This window comes from Oratosquilla oratoria, chromosome 27 (assembly GCF_046742065.1).
Source record: "Oratosquilla oratoria isolate Oo_2021 chromosome 27, ASM4674206v1, whole genome shotgun sequence".
Lineage (NCBI taxonomy): Eukaryota > Metazoa > Arthropoda > Malacostraca > Stomatopoda > Squillidae > Oratosquilla > Oratosquilla oratoria.
This window is the reverse complement of record NC_134803.1, coordinates 43122799-43134344: the sequence shown is the minus strand read 5'-3', so window position 1 is coordinate 43134344 and position 11546 is coordinate 43122799.

Genomic DNA, 11546 nt, shown 5'->3' with positions numbered 1-11546 from the left:
CCATACGCAGTTCATGCATTGTATACTGTAGAAATAAGAATAGGCGTAGATAATAGAGAATAAATTGTATATATCTCCCTGTTGTGGTAACAGCCACCATGCGCATGCAATTATCATCATTGGCAACCGCCTGAGTTTTCCTTGGCGAATGATCCGGGAATGTAGTTCAATCTAGACGAAGAGGAATAGAAGACAAAACCATCACCTCGTTTGTCCCAACGCCTCCAAATTCAATGTAGATCACAAATAACAAATCTACATATATATATATATATATATATATATATATATATATATGTATATATGCAGAGTCCACTAGGAGAAGGAAAAACACACGGAATCCGAGCGCTTTCGTGATATATTCACATTATTAAGGAGTATCAAGAAAGCGCTCGGACTCTGTGTGTTTTTCCTTTTCCTGGTGGACTCTGCATATTTGTGATTCACGTATGACTTGTGAAATTTGTGCATATATATATATATATATATATATATATATACATACATACATACATACATACATATATACATACATAAGAAAGCATATTGCAAACTGCATGACAGCGTGCGTGGGACTTGGATCGCGTTTCGCCACTATCACTTGAAGAGGTTCCAAAGGCAGCGACGACTTGAGCCCAAGAACTGTTGTGTAAAAAATAAATAAAAGATCAATGAATCAGTCAGTCAATAGAAACGCAATCTAAGCTCCAAATTATATTATTCAATTAACTCAGAAAACGAAAAAGAGGGGAAAAAATTAGTGTTCGAATGAAATAAAGAAAATCTACATTATTATTATCATCATCATCATTATTATTATTATTATTATCATTATTATCATCATTATTTTTTTGTTTGTTTCTCTATCATATCCTATACCCGGATATCTCTTTCTTCTTCTCTCAGAAGAGAACAGGGGAACATGTTGAAAGGAGCAGATTGTCGCCTTAAACTATTTTTGTAGTATTTCAAGAAAACGCTCATCTTCATATATATTGCAGCATGCTTAGTATATAACGACTCATACGCCATACATTAGATCATCCAACTTTAGCGATCTGTCTGTGACAACAGGAAAGTTAGATGGGGACAAAATTACAATGTCTGTATACGGGGGGAAGATTCTACGGATTCTACGGATGCAATGTCCTGAAAATTACCGGAATAATATCTTCTAATGCGAGTCTCATTCATTCATGCATTCGTTCTTTGTTGTTCACCAAAACCTAGCTCGATGGTATACCATGAGTTCTGAAACATTCAGGTCCTTATTGATATAGTGTAATGGTTAATGGGAGACGACTTAAGTGACACTGCTTTCGTCCAGAGTCACGCAGCATTCTTTTATGGTTACAGGCCAGCACGCACTTTAAAAAATGGTAATAATTTTCAACCTTTATTGTTCCTCTTTTCTGCTCGTCCCTTCTCCTACGCGTGTTATTGTCCCGGACGATAGTGTTTCTAACCAAAAGTTGCCCAGAATAAAATAAAAACTAACACTGAATTTTTTTACCACAACTAGTAAACGCAGGAATGTCCCAACAGTCCTATTACATATATTTTTTCTTTGTTGTGAATGTCTTAAGTTTTGAGAATTTCCAGTAAAATAAAAAAAAAAATATATATATATATATATATATATATATATATATATATATACATACTAGTATAAATGGGCAATTGGTTTCCTTGTAGACATGTTCGATTGAAGACCAGAGCTAATTCAATATCTACTATCTTCTTAATGATTGAGTGATTGAGAAAATTACTAAGAAGATAGTGGATATTGAATTAGCTCTGGTCTTTAATCGAACATGTATACATACATATATACATACATATATGTGTGTGTGTGTGTGTGTGTGTGTGTGTGTGTGTATGTATATATTATATATATATATATATATGTATATATATGTGTGTGTGTATGTATGTATATATACATATATATATATATATATATATACTGTAAATACATTTTGAAAGACTTTTTCGTTCTGAATAACGGAGAATTTCTAATTTTAGAGATTTATTCCCAATAGATAGAAGTATTTGTATTCCACGGACACTACGGCATCGTTAGTTGTAGGACCTGCAACATTAAGGACGTTGAAACGTGACCCACAATGCACCCAAAATATGCAAGTATATTTGTTGCTGTATTCATGTATGTTTTAAAAAATCAGTTAAGTTTTTAGGAAACTACTGTATATAGGAGTACATTAGATGCTAAACAACGAAAGCTGCATTTCCATAGTTATGGTAAGAGAGAGAGAAAAGGGGCTATTGGTCAGCATGTCTGCCACTATAAAAATGGCAAATTTGTACATTCCTACGCTCTTGGGGTGACCAAGGCTCTCAAAGACTTGCTTCCCTTAGCATTCTTGACAGCAGCACAGAGCATAGTTGATAAGATGGATTTCTAGAGGGAAAGGTTTTCATTATCGACTTTATTATCTGCGTTACCTTGAGGTGTTCAAATCCTTACATCACGGGGGAGGATTTATCAGTAAACTTCAAACAACATACATGCCAGTTCGATTACAATGATTTTTTACAATATCCCTGTATAGGGTTTTGACAACATAGATATTATAAAGTCACTGTTTTTATGGACTTTAGTAGCATCCCTACGGACCAGAATAACGCATCATTCTTTTATGAATAGAGACTAATCCTACCTCAATATGTAGATAGATAAGTAAATGAATAAGTAAATAAATGGATAGATAAATAAATAAATGGATAAGTACGCACTAGTTACACCTAACTTTTACTATCCTTCCTTTCTTCCCTCCTTAAATCTCTCATTCACCACCTCTGTAACTCCACCTCTGTCCTAAAGATAGAAGCGCTGGTTATCTCTGGTGAAACACTGAAATACATCTTGAGAATAGCACGCAAGTGGTAGACTTTGCTCGTTTGATTGATTTCACCCTGGCATAAGATTTCTGCGTTTCCTTGAAATTTCGCGAATTTAAGAACTATTTCTCGCGGTTTGGCATGATTTCTTCGTTTTTTCTATTCAGTCTGATATTATTATTATTGTTACTATTGTTATTATTATTATTATGCTTATTATTGTTATTATTATTATTATTATTACTATTATTATTATTATTATTATTATTATTATTACCATTATCATTTTGTCACCAAACTGAAAAAGAACAGTAGCATGAAGAACACCGTAACTGTTACTCGTAATAATTTTTGCACCAGATTGCACTAGCTGAAGTTAAAAAAATCAAAAGCTCCCTACCATGGTAGGGAGACAAACCCACCACCACCCACCCACCCACACCCCCTTCGTTCGCTTCGCTCTCTTCCAACTTCCCCGTCCTCCCCCTTCTTTTAGACTCAACTCACATACCTGTTTACCTCTCATCACTTTCACAGCACCGATCCCGGGGTTTAGTGAATCTGTCAGGGTGTAGATATAACATTGCTATAAGTAGAACCATTTCACCAAATCGCGTGGTTAGTAAACGGAATGAACTTCCCCGTAAAAGTAATCATATGTAGTATCTTTTCATGTTTTGAAGCTCATTAGGGATGAAAAGATCTAAGCGACATACTTTAATGTCTGTCACTTCATTATATAATTTTTCTTGTTTAAGCAGGAGACTGGAGATGGTTAAAGAAAATGGAGAAAAGTGGGAGGTGAGCCAGTTGTTTGCTGACGACACTGCGCTTATGGCAGGGTCAGAGGAGGGTTAAGGAAGATAGTGACGGAGTTTGGGAAGGTATGCGATAGGAGAAAGTTCAAGGTAAATGTGGGTAAAATTAAGGTGATGATATGTACAAGGGGAGAGGGGGTCAGTGAGTTGGAAGTAAATCTAAAAGGAAAGAGGCTGGAGGAAGTGGATAGCTTTAGGTACTTGGGGTCACATGTGCTAGGAAATGGAGGATTGGAAGTAAATTGTAGATTGAGAGAATCAAGTTATTGCCTTGGGAGGGGGGGTTAAATTTTTTTTATGAGAAATAGGCATCTGATGATATTTTGACGTAGCCCGAAGGGATTTCTCCCCGTCTTCTATTTCTGTCTTTTGCTCGAGGGGAAAGAGAGGGGGTCGCCGATTATGTGAGGCGTCCCTGCTATAGATGTACTGTCTCTTGCTATATTGCTTCTGACCCAGGGCATTGGGCTGGATACAAGGATGACCCGTCATCCACGAGGAGCTAAGATGAGAGGGAGGAAAGGGTGGTGGATGGTATTAGAATGGGTGGGAGTAGGTACGTGCCTTTGACTTGTCTTATAAGGGGGAGGGAAAGCACTTGGTATATAGATAGATAGATAGCATGTTTTATTTGAGTGCTAGGGCATTTGGTTACTTTTGTGTTTTGTTTTTATTGTATTGTATTATATTGCGTTTTTATTTAGTTGTATTTTATTTTGTTTGTCTTATTTTGATTTGTTTTATCTTACTTTATTCTTTTTATTTTGTTTAATTTGATCCTATTTCATATTTCATTTGGTTATTTTTTGTACAAAATGGACAGCAAAGAGAATCATCTCCCGGTTGCCCATTTCCAAAACTCGTGAACCACCTCACCCTCATCAGGAGGTGCAACCGTTGTGGGCTGACATTCGGTCTCAGAGCTGGGTCCATGAACTCTCAACGTAAGAAGAATTACCGAAAGGTTAAAGGCTGAATAAGGCAAAAAAGTACGTTTGTTTACAATTTGCCAAACACATTTTTTGCGATTTCCTAAATAGAATTGCCTGGTGACAGTCATTATTAATAGCTAAGATTATATAACTCCAAAATAGGATAAAAAAGACGCCTCTAGAATAAGTAGTCGAAAGTATTTCTGATGCTCATTGTACTTCGCCGCAACTGTATTTATTATAATGACTCTGTGTGAAAGTTTTGCACATTGAGCTTCGAAAATTGTCTGAGACTTCGTGATACCGAAGAAGGTAGAACGCATGCGTACAATTAGTCTATGAAAAATTTGCTGTTACGTAATTGATACAGCACTCTAAATCAACCAGTCTGAAAATTTTGCTGTGGCGTTTTCGCTTTGTCACTCTTCAAGAACCTGTATATGAGTTTTGCCGTTTTACATCAAACCGTCTTTGACCAATTGATGTGACGTCATTATTTCATTACTCTTCAACCTGTCTTTAAGAATTTTTCCGTGAAGTTATTGTTTCATCACTCATCAATCTCTTTCATTTGCTATGACGTCACTACACCCCGGAAGTCAATCATGCTGGTGGTGTTGGGGTATGAGTCAACGAAGGACTTTGCTCATTCATATCAAGTTGTTAGTCACCTCTTGCGCAAAGTTCACGTGGAAGACTCTCTGTGTATAACTGTTTGACTTCGTATTGGGAAGGTTAATAAAGTTAATGAAAATCCGACGTACAATACTTGTCTATTATCCATTGGTACAAGGACCGTGAGGTCTTGGCGTGACGGACGCAAACGCCTGAATCCCTCGAGGAATTATGATGGCTACATTAAATAGATAGCAACGCCCAACTCTATTGGCCTTTTACACTATTATATAAGCATGTGCATTGTCAGTAGATATTTTGGCAGTAAGGCTCTTTCGACATTGGAATGTCCCGTCTAAACGTGAGAAAACAGCCACGAGTCTCATGATGTGAAAAAAGGCAAAATGCCAGGCCCCAAGGGAATTCTCCTCGTCTTCTCTAATTATTCATGAGTGGATGAGGAGGGAGGACATTTATGGAAATGAAGCGGTAAAGGTAAACCAACATCGGCTGTGGAGGTGTAGTGTCTCGCTGCATTGTTTCTGAACTGGGTAGGGGGAAAGAGACAGGAATGGCCCTTCATCCACAAATAGCTAAGATAAAAATGAAAACAAATGGGTGTTAACTCGGTGTGGGGTGGACAGAGGGCTGCCTGTCTCCCTTACAACCGAATCAAGAATCGTTTTCGTATAGATAGAATGATATTTGAAAGGTTTTTGATATCGCTATTATTATTATTATTATTATTATTTTTATTGTTATTATTATTATATTATTATTATTATTATTATTATTTTTTTTTTTTTTTTTTTTTCACCCCTGTGATGGCGGGAAAAAATATTGCCACCAAGTCTTCCCACTTGAATCGTAAGAGGCGACTAAAACGGGACGGGCATTAGGACAAGGCATCATTCTCCCTGTAGCCCCACAGGGGACATTCCTAAAAATAGTAAAGGCATAAGAGTGTCTAGGAGTTTTCTAACCAGTACCCTAAGGTTTGGGTCTTTTAATGTGCGTGGATGTGGTACGGATGAAAGTAAAAGGGAAGAGATAGACAGTATGTTTGTGAGAAGAAAGATGGATGTGTTGGCCTTGAATGAAACTAAGTTGAGAGGGAGGGGCGAGTGTGAGTTTGGGAATGTAGTTGGGTGATTCTCAGGCGTGAAGAGAGGACGGAGGAGAGAAGGGGTGGTTATACTAGTGAAGAGATAGGTAAATGTGTAGTGGAGTGGAAGAAGGTTTCTTCAAGGTTAATGTGGATGAAGGTGAAACTGGGAAACGAGATGAGGGTTTTTGTAAGTGCATATGGGCCTGGTAGTGAGAAGAGTGTAAAAGGGAGGCTTTTGGGATATATTTAAATGAGTGCATAGAGGGATTAGGGAGAAACATGGAGAGATCTTAATGCTAGGGTAGGAAATGAACCAATAGAGTCGTTGGGAAGTGTGGAGTGCCAAGAAAGAATCGTAGTGGAGAGTTGATGGTGGAAATATGTCTAGAGAGTTGATGATAGCAAATACAGTGTTTAGGAAGAAAGTCAAGCATAAGTAAACATGGGAGAGGCTGGTTTGTTGCTTAATTGGGGAATTATATGTTTCCCCCTCTTTGTAAAATTGTCATATGTTGTGTTGTTTATTGTTTTATTATTTATTGTAATTATGTGTACATTATGTATATTTGTAATTATATTAGATATCGCAAATGCGATGCGCGTCTTTTTCTTGGCGCCAACTGGAGCTTGGCGGGAGTCTCGAGCAAGCTCTCGTTGCATACACACGCATTCGTTGTCAGTGGTATAAGAGAATATAGTGTATTTATCCTTTAAGGCTTGTTTTTATTTAGCCACCCAACACATTATGGTGGCAGCGAAAAAACAATCTTTTCGATTATTTTTTCCATTGTGAACGTTCTGAAAAGACTTTTAATTGCAGCGCTGGACTATAGCCGATCATATTAGTGCATGGTTGCGTCCGTTCTTTTTCTCCTATTTTCATTCCCCAGGCTACAGGATTTGTTTATTTGAGAGAAGTAATAGTGCTTTCTCACTTTGGACCAGTGACTTTTTATGATAATAAAAAAAAAAAAAAAAAAGAAGAAGGCGGTGTTCAGGAACATTGTGGTTGCATAGAGCGCCAAGTGATTTTATTGGGAGACGTTTCCCCCGAGAATCTTCATGTTCGGCCTTCTTTTGGACTGATATCGCCGTCTGCTTTTGCCGGACGATCTTCTATGGTCGCTGTGTGGATTGCAGTTGGATTGGTGATCGGATGAGGACGGATTCGTGCTTGGAGTTCAAGAAATTCTTGGTCGGCGTCCCAGTGGTCCTCGTGTATTCGCCGGCTCATGCTCCGCGTCCGACGACATTAGCTACCTTCGTTACTTACCAGTATTGTATATTTCCTTGCCTTAGGCATACCTGTATTGTCCTTTTTGAGATTTTGTGGACATATTATTGTTTATACATATATTTCATATCTACCGGTCCTGCCTTGGGCGGCCATTTTTATGAAGTCACTACTTGTTTACTTTTTGAAATGTTACCCCGCAGTGACGTCTTGTGTACACTTACGTATCAGTGCATTATATATTTTTTACGTAAATTTGGCTAATTACGGTCTTACTATAATTTTTTTCTTCATTTTTTGCTATATGTATTGCATTGTTTCTGTGTTTCAGTGCTTCTGTTTGTGTGAATTGTATCATTATCTTACGTTCGTGTCCCATGTCCATGTGATTTCTCTATATTATTGTTATTATTATTATTATTATTATTTTTTTTTTTTACATTATTTCATGCTTTGTGCGTGTTGTATTTGCATTACTTCTTGCTTGGTATCGGTGTTTTCGTATGTTATTACGCAGTGGGTTACAGTTGTCAAATCCTATCATGTCTAAGTCAAAGTCTAAGTCACGAACCTCATCTGAGACAATGGCGTACACATTGACATTCTTGCATCAAGCCCCGTCGGTTATGAAATTCTCTGGTCAAGATCCCCATTATAGGGCGACTGATTTTATCCGCCAATGTGAAGACTCAATAGTGCATTCTAATGTGTCGACGGGTCCTGAAAAGATCTCCTTTGTGAGGTCCCAGCTTGTGCCAAATTCTCTAGCATCGGAGTTACTTTCGGCGTCGTGTTTAGATCCCAAATCTATGGATTATGATTATGACATCTTTAGGTCTAACTTCCTTTAAAAAAAAAAAAAAAAAAAAAAAAAAAAAAAAAAAAATTCAGACACCCCTGGTGGTGGTTCGTTCCATTGGTGTTTCAAACTGGCTGATACTCTCGTATCCCGACTGGGCACTCTTGATTATAGACGGGCGCAAGCTCAGGCCAGTATAATTGTTGTTGATGTTTTAGATTCACTTTCACATTCAGATTGGGTAGATAATCACTTTAGATAGATTTCGTCTTATTTTGGAGTTTTTGCTATATATTCTTTTTTTGGTGCCTTCTGAGAGAAGAGCTGCATCTTCTCTCAAGTATACGACTGATGAGACTCTATTTTGTTTGCGACAAAGCTTTCCTGTAAACTAGGGGAAGTACCTTCTAGTTCTTTGTGTATTAGCAATGCTCATCAACATGCCCATGTCCCTTGTTCTCCTCAGTCCTCTCAGTCTACAGTTCCTACTCATAGTTCCCCTCAATCTACAGTTACACCCCTCCCCTGTTATGTATCTTTTGTAACAGGTCTGGTCATTCAAGCGAATTTTGTTACCGCCGTAGGCGCCAGGTACACAAGTCAAGACTGTCCCTTGTTCGCAGGAGTGTACCTACTGTTTCTTCTAATATGTCGCATGACTAGAGTAGAACCTCAAGGTAGACTCAGTTATTGCCATATCCATGGTCATTGTAAACACTCGACTGATCAATGTTTCAAGGTTTTGAAACTTAAGGATGAGACTTCTCAACAGCCTCGTCAATCCCATTTTCACCAGCGCGTGTTTTACAACCCAAAGACTTGACCAGCAATGTTCGGTCTCAAATAATTCCCTTTGTGTCTGTTGAGTCTTCTCAATTACTTACCTTTCAATTTCTTACTAGGGATACGCCTCTTTCTGTCACTGTAGATACTGGTGCAGAATGTAGTCTCTTAAGTAGAAAGGCTTATTTTGCCCTACGGGAATTGTATAATCTCCCTTTATCTCCCTTTTGTAATAATTTGCATTCTGTGCAAGGTTCTCCCTTGCTTGTTCTTGGATCTGTTCGTCTTCCCTTACAGTTTCCCTCGCATGCTACAGTCTTCAATGTCACTTTTGTTGTTGTTTCTGGCATTGCCCTTAAGTGTGATTGTCTCTTGAGTATTGATGCTCTTACAGCTCATGGCATAGATATTTCTCCTAGTCGCCGTGTAGTGACTTTCTGCAATTTTGATATCTCTGCATCGGATAGGCCAGTTTCTGTTTGTGATTCTACTGTGCTTGATCAGTCCGCACATGTGCCTGTACCAACTTCTAAGCGCTCTAACCCTGTTTCTCATTGTGCTGCTGTTGTTATAGGAGAGCATCTTATTGAACCTTCAAGTTCTGTTCGAGTTCCGGTGCGCGTCTCAGGTGCCCCGATAGGGTCTGACGTTCTCTCTTTGCCTGACTCTATTCGTATTCGTCGGCTTGCCCTAGAAGGAACTCTCTCCACTATTCGCGAGGATCATGTTACCACGGCGATGGTAACCAATGTCACGGGTGCTCCTATTCCTCTCTCTCCTGGCAGTCACTTAGGCTCCTTTGAGGTGGTACACGTTGCTCCTTTCCAGGACTCGCCTATTATAGCAGCTTCTGTACTACAGTCTCCTCCAACACGTGACCCTGCTCACTTAGCTTCTGAGTTTGCCACATTTGTAGGCGAGATTGATTTTCCTGAAGAGACGCCTCGTCTCCTTGACCTGTTAGTTACCGTCAGGCTTTGGCTTTACCAGGTGATCCGTTAGGGGTTACGGACCGTGTGGTTCATAGAATTGATCTTCAGCCAGGTACTCGTCCTGTTTACGTCCCCTCTTACAGGCTACCTAACTCTCGTCGGCTTATAGCCCAGTCCTTGGTTGACGATTTATTGCGTGAAGGTGTTGTACAGGAGTCCCACTTAGAGTGGAACTCGCCTCTTCTCCTGGCGCCTAAGAAAGATGGATCTTTTCGTCCTGTTGTTGATTACAGGAAAGATAATGAGGTCACTCTTCCAGACCATTATCCTCTGCCTATCTTAAGCGAGCTTCTTCAGTCCATTGGCACTGGTAATACGGTGTTCACCACCCTAGATTTAAAAACAGGTTTTTGGCAGATACCCCTGGAGGAGAAGTCTCAAAAAATCACGGCCTTCTCGACTCCCAGTGGGCACTATGAATGGCTTCGTTGCCCCATGGGTTTGCGGAATGCTCCTTTGACTTGCCAGCGCTTAGTTAACTCCATTTTTCATGGCTTAGTTGGGAATGGACTTTTTGTTTACCTGGATGATTTGATTCTAGTTTCCAAAGATGTGGAAAGCCACTTTACTAAGTTGTCCATGGTCTTGCAACGTTTTGCTGAAGCTGGGTTGAAACTCAACTTACCCAAGTGTTCCTTTTTCAAGGCTAGTATCCAGTTCCTAGGTCATGTTGTAGGCAAACATGATATCCACACCACAGGTGATAAAATCAAGGCAGTGAAGGACTTTCCTATACCAAAGTCGGTTGAAAATGTACGTTCCTTCCTTGGACTTGCAGGATACTATCGTGCATTCATTAGAGACTTTGCTTCAATTGCTTCCCCTCTCACTCGCCTTCTCAAGAAGGACTCTTCCTTCCAGTGGCGTGATGTTCATGAGAATAGTTTTGATTCTTTGAAGCTTGCTCTTACTGCAGCGCCTGTGTTGGCCTTCCCTGATTACAGTCTCCCCTTTACCATTTGTACAGATGCTTCTGGTACAGGCATTGGAGCTGTACTCATGCAACAAGTAGATGGATGTAGACCTCATGTTATTGCATATGCTAGTCGCATTCTTAATAAGCCTGAGTCCCGTTACTCTGTTACTCATTTACAGGCCCTGGCAGTGGTGTGGGCTTTAAAGCACTTCCATGATATCATTTTTGGATATCCTATTATAGTCTACACGGACCACACTGCTGTCACTCAACTTTTTAAGGGCAAGAATCTGTCAGGCCGCCTAGCCAGATGGTTCCTCACGATCGAGGAATTCAATCCAACCTTAAGCATATCCCCGGGCGTGCGAACCACGTTGCTGATGCACTTTCACGTAATATCCCTGTTGCTGCTGTTACAGTGATTCATAACTTTTCCCTGCAAGATCTGGCCAAAGCTCAGCGTGAAGACCCTGTTTGGTCTGCAGTC